The following is an 8,035-nucleotide window of genomic DNA, read 5'->3' on the forward strand; positions in this document are numbered from 1 at the left end:
AGTGGGGATTGGAAATGTAGATGTAGCTGCTAGATCAGCACAAAATAATAATATTTAATTGTGGGACCCACATTAATTAACCATGGGTATACCATGGTTAACATCATGAAAAAAAAGGTCTGCATTTTTGCCCAAAACGCAACCGTTCAATTTCCTTCCATTAAGAAGGTCTCCACTATCATATTGTTCTCTTATTATTCCCCTATGCAACTTACTTTTGCTTTTCTATCTCTATAGTCATGGGTATGATTTTATGTTTCTTAAATCGCATCTCTTTTTTAACACTTCGTATTTGTTATGATCTAATTTGATCTGATTTGTTTTTGTTTTTTCTGGTTCTGGATTTTAATTTGCAGGGAAGGTTAAGTTCAGGATCCATGGTAATAGATTCTTTTTTTTTTTATTCTCTCAATTGTAAGAATTTATTTTGGTTTGATCTTGGTGATTAAAACCTAATCGATGTTGGTGGAAATGGAAAACTAGGATTTTGAAGGATGGGAAGGTTGGTGGCCAAAGTGGCTCTGTAGAGAGACGATGTTGAGCTCATCTCCGTTCATGATCCCTTCATTTCCGTTGAATACATGGTAATTACTTCTCAAACTCTGTACATGGAGATTGATTTTTTTTTTAATTTCATTTTATTTCCATTTTTTTTAATCTACTGTGTTGAGGTGATGCTAGTCTTTGTAAGTATGATACAATTCACAATCAATGGAAGCATCATGAGTTAAAAGGTTAAAGATGATAGACCTTTCTCTTAAAGATAAGGAGATTGAACAACTGTGCTTTGGGCAAAACACAGTTGTTTTTTCATGATGTTAACCATGATATACCCATGGCTAACTAACATAGGCCCCATATTTAAATATTATTATTTTGTACTGACCTAGCTGCCACATGTGCATTTCCAAACCCCATTCTACAGTTGAGTCTAATTTAAGAAAATAGGCCAAAATTAACTAAAAAAATTAGTTTTGGCCAAAATTGACTGTTAGGCCTTATTTATTTTTAATGCATTTAGATATACGTTATAGTCATACCATTATTTCATCATTGAGTTCCTTACGACATTAATACACATGCCCATAAGGTTACAAAAATAAGGGTCTACAACATGTAAGATAAAGGTGGTTCAATCAATTTATAATAAATTGTATGACCAGTTATCTTTTGTTCTTCATATGTGTTTTCTCCATCTCCAGTTTCAATCTCTAAGCAAAAGGTTAATGGTCCTTCTAAAAAAGCAACCCCCACTTGACCAAAATTTCATATTGTAATTAGTGCCCAACAATGTCAAGTAACTCATGCTGCAAATGTTTTGATCCTTCTTCACTAATAGGACAAACATTCTCATCATCAAACCCTTATCACCTACAATGCCCATGATCAACAAATGCAGCATAGTGACCACCTCCCATGCCTCCACATATAGCTCATAACAATTAGAAAATTGGCCATCCTTGTGAGACATATAAGATGAAATGATGAAATATCAAAATCCTTCATTGGAAGTCAACATACGTTTCCAGCTTATTAATCTTAATGATTCAATTATAGAAAAACCTTTTTGAATAAACAACCAATATTTTAGGCAATCTTCAAAGATCCAACTTTTTTATTTCTTATCAAGGCCCTTTATAGCTGGGACTAGCATTAAAATTCATTGATTAAGGGAAAAAAAATAACGGAGGGCTAAATATTTTAATAGACTAAAAATATGGGAAATAAATAATTTTTTTTAAATAGAGGGACTAAGTAATTAGTTTCATTAAAATACAAAGATAAAATAGCAATTTTCCCTTTTTAAAATCTTCTCACCACATGTAATAATCTACACACAGTCTATTAGTTTCATTAATAGTCTCATGAATGGAGACTAGTGTGGCCAATTAAGAAATTGGCCTAATAGTTAAAAAAAGTCCAAACTTTGTAAGTTTTGTCAATAATAGCCAAAACTTTTTTTTATTATTAATTTTGGCTTAATTTGAAACTTTAGTGTTAATTGTGGCCTGAGGCCCAAATTAAGTAAAGTGAACGATGATATGGCGGTTAACGTGACCAAAAAAAATTTTTTTTGGCTAAATGGTCAAAAAAAACACAAACATTGCGAGTTTTGTCAGTTATAGGTCCCCTTTTTTTTTTGTCAATTTTGGCTAATTTGAAACTGTCATATTAATTATGACCCAAGCCCTAAATTAGGTAAAGTGAACATTGATGTGATGGTTAACATGACAAAAATATTAACTTTTTTTTTTATATTGTTGGTGATAGGGCAGTTGATGTGGCATAAACTTTAATTTTTTATGATGTTATTGCTGATGTGGTAAAAATATTATTATTTTATATATTGTTGCTGATGTAGCATAATTTTAATAATAAAAAAGTCAAAACTTTTGTTTCATTTAGAGCCAATCGATTAATTTTGATCTAATTTAGTTAAAAATTAATATTTTATTACTTAATACAATTGTCAAAAATGAATATTTATGTTAATTAGTATGACAAAAAAATAATAATTTTTCCCTTTCTCTCCCCTAATATTTTTTATGGTATTTATGAAATTTATTTGTGAAAATAGATAAAATTTTTTATTTATTTAAAAATTAAAAATTCATGTAAAAAAGTCAATAATAAATGTTGTGGGAGGAGAGAGAGATAAGTGGGCGGATGCTGTATACATGTTATTGGATGACAGTGGGTGGGAAGACCATGAAAGGGAGAGGCGGAGAAAGTGGCAAGTGTAGGGATATTTTTTAGAGAGAAAGGTGGGTAGAGACATATTTTTAATTTTAAATAAATAAAATTTATCTATTTTTATAAAAAAAAAGTTTTATAAATACTGATAAAAAAATAGGAAATAGAAGGGAAATTTATTTTTTATTATACTAAGTAATATAAATTTTATTTTTTGACAATTGTATCACGTAATAAAATATTAATTTTGACTAAGTTAGGTCAAAATTAGTCAACTAGGTATAATAGATAAAAGTTGAAAAATATTGACTTTTTTTAATATTAAAGTTATATCATGTCATAATAATATATAAAATAATAATATTTTTACCACGTCAATCATCATGTCAACAATAACATAATAAAAATATAGGAAGAAAGCTTAAATCAATCCCTCAACTTTCTCTCAAAGTCCAAATAAGCCCAATTTAGAATTTATAGTCAAATAAATCCAAACCTTTTGATTTATGACAAAATTAATCCAAATATAATAAAATATTATATTTTTAATAATAAAAACATTATTTTTTAATTTTAAATATTAAAAATTATTTATTATTTCAATTAAAATAAAAATAAAAAAAATTCTATTTTGAAGAACATAACCCAAAAACCCAAAAAACATACTTCATTTTTTATCATTAGCAAATCACTTTTTACCATCAATATTTCCAAGATTACATCAACCTATTATACAATGTTATGTTAGTGAATGACCCAGTCTGAAGAAAATTTGGCAAAATATAATTGATATCATTCAGTACACATGCTAATTTAAAATAGCTTAAACCATTTTGTGTAGATCTCCATTCTACAGCAATGCCTTGAAAGCATGGCCCCAAATGCACGTTCATATTGCAAGTTTAGCAGGAAACTTGGTAAGCAAAATGGAGTAATAAATGCAATGTGGAAAAGCTTTGATTTAGCTAACTAGTAATCAGATTACCGTTTTAAAGTCACGTTGATGATCTGCTAAGCACTCTAGCTTCATCTAGTGAAGAAGAAGATTCTTGGCCATGCGAAGTATTCCAGCTTAATCTAATGACACCATCGATTTTGAAGAGAGGAGCAATGCATAAAGGGAGACAAATATGGGATTTGTGCTAATGGTGGCAGATCTAGGATTTAGGCATTTAACGAATCTTCAGCCACCTAAGAATAGAATCGGAAACCAAAAATTGAAGCAACCAATAATCAAAAACCCATAACTAAAGCAAACAAAAAAAGATCAAATTAAAAAAAAAGAAAAGTAAAAACTGAGAACCGAAGTAACCAAGAATCAAAAACCAAATAACAAGAGTAAAGTTAATGAACCCCAAATAAGACTAGAAATAAACAATTTGAAGAAGAGAAATTAATGGATGATGATAATGGGTAACCAAGACTTTGGGTAATTGACAAGGGGTGGTAGTTTTGGAGGAATCTGGATTATTTCTTTGGGTTTCATGGTTTTTTTTTTTCTTTTATTTTTTACTGTTAATTAAAATTGTTTATTAATTTCAAAATATAAAATTAATAATTTATTATTAAAAAATAAAAAATTATTATTTTAATATTTCTAGAAAAAAAAAAAGATTTCTATGAGCTTAAATGAAAAGTTGAGGGATTTATTTGACCAGAAATTTTAAATTGGACTTATTTGGACTTTGAGGAAAAGTTGGGGGGCTTGTTTAAGTTTTCTTCCGTAAAAAATTAAAATTCATGTCACATCAACTATTGCGTTAGCAATAACACATAAAATATTAATATGTTTACCATGTCAACCACTACATCACCATTTTAAATTAGGCCAAAATTGATAAAAAAAATAGTTATAATTGATAAAACTTATAAAGTTTGGGTTTTTTTTTAATCATGAGGCATATTTTTTTTTATATGTTATTACTGACGTAGTAGATGATGTGATATAAACTTTATTCTTTTTTTATTATGTTGTTGCAGATGTAATAGCTAATGTAGCAAAAATATTATTATTTTATATATTGTTGCAACATGACATAATTTTAATAATAAAAAAAATCCAAAACTTTTCAATTTTTATCGATTATAGTTAATATTTTATAAGTTTATTTCATTTATAACCAGTTGACTAATTATGATTTAACTTAGTCAAAACTAATATTTTATTATATAATACAATTATCAAAATGAATATTTATATTACTTAGTATAATAATAAATAATTTTCTTTTCTCTTTTCTCATTTTTTTTGTCAGTATTTATGAAATTTATTTAAATAGATAAATTTTTATTCATTTAAAATTAAAAAATATGTCTCTACCCACCTTTCTCTTTAAAAAATATTCTTATACCAACCACCACTCTCTCTCCACCTCTCCCTCTCTTCTCATCCATTATCATTCAATTACATATATACAACCCTCCACTAACCTCTCTCTCCTGCCACAATATTTATTATTGACCATTTTATTTATTTTCACAAATAAATTCTATAAATACAAAAAAAAAAATATTAGGGGAGAGAAAGGAAATTTTTTTTATCATAGTAATTAATATAAATATTCATTTTTGACAATTTTATTAAGTCATAAAATATTAATTTTGATCTAATATTTTTTACTAAATTAGATGAAAATTAATCGACTGGCTATAAATGAAATAAACATATAAAATTGACTATAATTGATAAAAATTAAAAAGTTTTAGCTTTTTTTAATTATTAAGATTACACCATATTAGTAATAATATATAAAATAATATATTTTTATCACGTCAGTTGCCACATTAGTAAAACATAATAAAAAAATTAAAGTTCATGCCACATCTGCTACTACGTCAATAACAATATATAAAAAAATTAATATTTTTATCACATCACTTTATTCAATTTAGGACGTGTCATAATTAACACAAAAGTTTCAAATTAACTCAAAATTAAAAAAAAAATAGTAATAATTAACAAAACTCACAATGTTTGGGCTTTTTTTTATCATTTGGCCTAATGGATTTCATTGAAAACATAACTAATATAACTAAAATATTATTCATAACAGTTATAATAGGAAAAAGAATCAAATAAGCCGCAATACGTTCCGTGAAGACTAAATAATTCCAAAATACTTATGGCTAAAAAAACCATTCTAATTAAGTCCAAATTAATCCTAATTTAATAAAAAATTATTTTTTTCTAATTTTTTTAAATATTATAAATTATTTAATATTTTAAATGAAAATAAAAATTAAACAAACAAAAGAAACCCACAAACCCAGAAAATGCCACATACCCATCATTTTCTTCGCTTCTTACTCTCATAGCTTTGTTTCCTCCAATTTTTTCTTTTTATTCTTCTTCTTCCTCTCAAGCCAATATGTTACAAGCTAGAATTTCATAGAAGTAGAACAAGAAGAAGAACAATCACAGAAGAAGAATTTAATACAGGAGTTTCCAAAGAGAAAATACACTCAAGAGTGTCCACTAGTTCATTATTCAACAACACATCCCAATTGTTTATGGGTTACAAGTATTTATTCTACTATCAGCTCATTTACCGTTATAATAATCTCTCTCCAAGCCGTTATTCTAACTGCCTCCACCAATCACAGAGCTTCAATCCGCTGAGAGATAATGTTACGTTTCATCAATTCTCATCCTACCAATATAACACGTATAAATGCTCCCCTCCTCAAGATTCCATATTCTCAAGGAATCTAACTTTGCTACAAGTTGTTCCATCTTAATTTAATTTTAGCCAAATGCCCAATTGAATCATCACTCCATATTTGTATCATTTTGCATATAATCTTCTCCAAAAATACTTTCAGCTTTTTAGTCCATTGAACCACTTCTTGGTCATGATGGAAAGATTCACTATATTGGTACCACTCCTCCAATTCATTTGCAAATGAATAAGGTGCTTGCCCTGAATTGTGACCAAAACCTTCATCAATTTTTTACGTAACCTCTTTATGCATGGAGTCCCAAAATTGGATGTCCCTTCTGAAAATCTAAATAGTGTGGAAGAAATTATTGAATGGCATTCAAAAGCACAGGAGAGACCTCTTTCACTGGAATCCTGAAAATCCTGTGAGAAGTAGGCTCAGAAAACTTCAAACTAGCACTCGTAACATACCCAAAAACCAAATTCAGAAAAGGAGTTACCAACCACTACAAGAACGCTCAAGAACAACTATAAGAAGCATCTGCTTACAAACTTTCACCAATTCTTCAATATACATCATCATTCTTCCCATTTTCTCCTCTGAATTCAAAATCTTCAGTTACTTCCTCATATTCAACTTCATTTATAATTGTAACCCACATTAGTTCTCTATCACAGCTATGATCCACTATCCACATTTCTTCGCACTAGAGATAAAGACCCTTACATCTTCTATCATTCAATTCTGATAATGTCTTTGTGACTTCAAGAGGAATAAGGTCCATGTTTTCTTGTTGCAGATGAGAAATAGAATTTCAGGGAAGGATGAAGAAAAATTGAATCAAGAAGAGAGGATTTCAGAAGAGAATTACAGATTGATGAGAACTATAGATAGAATCAAGAAACAAAACGGGGATTGAGGCATTTTGCAAAACGAAAATGGAAGTAGAGAAAAGAAACTCAATTTCAAAAACCCAAGAAGAACAGAGAAAACGGAAAATAATTTCAAAGAAAGGAACAAGAAACTTGTAATTCCTTTTTTAATAGCAAGCTTTCTCTACCATGGTTGAGAATCGATTGCTCTGATACCAATGTTACACACTAGAATTTCACAAAAGTAGAACAATAAGAACATTCACAGAAGAAGAGTATAGAAGTTTCCACAGAGAAAATACACTCAAGAGTGTCCACTGGTTCATTATTCAACAACACATCCCAATTGTTTACAGGTTACAAGAATTTATTCTACTGTCAGCTCATTTACAGTTATAATAATATCTCCCTAAGTCGTCATTCTAACTGCCTTCACCAATCACGGAGCTTCAATCTGTTGAGAGACAATGCAGCGTTTCATCAATTCCCGTCTTACCAATAACACATATCACAAGGTCCAGCTATAGCCTCACATTAAACCTCCTATATACCACACTAGAAACCAACGGAACCCTTGATAACTCTCCCTTCATCCACTGCCCAAGACTTGAACCCACCCGCTTCGACTCCCCTTCACCTCCATAAAGATCCGCACCTTCAATCAACAGTTGTTGCTAGCTTAATTTCGGGCTTGTAATGTTGGGCATTCGACTGCTGGTGCGATGCAATGCTGTGCATTCAACTACTGCTACATTGATTTTGGGCTTGTGAGTGATGGGGTTGCTGGTTTTCTATTATTTTCTTTTCTT

At 29.3% G+C, this 8,035-nt stretch overlaps 1 long non-coding RNA gene across 1 annotated transcript; it reads left to right on the forward strand.

Annotated features, from left to right (window-relative positions):
- Window positions 1–226: 226 nt before the first annotated feature.
- Window positions 227–7,426, forward strand: LOC110667919 (uncharacterized). The gene is made up of 2 exons (XR_009148287.1): window positions 227–584; window positions 7,154–7,426. It is a non-coding gene; the product is annotated as an uncharacterized LOC110667919 (long non-coding RNA).
- The last annotated feature ends 609 nt before the right edge of the window (window positions 7,427–8,035 follow it).

This window comes from Hevea brasiliensis, chromosome 4 (genome assembly GCF_030052815.1).
Source record: "Hevea brasiliensis isolate MT/VB/25A 57/8 chromosome 4, ASM3005281v1, whole genome shotgun sequence".
Classification (NCBI taxonomy): Eukaryota; Viridiplantae; Streptophyta; class Magnoliopsida; order Malpighiales; family Euphorbiaceae; genus Hevea; species Hevea brasiliensis.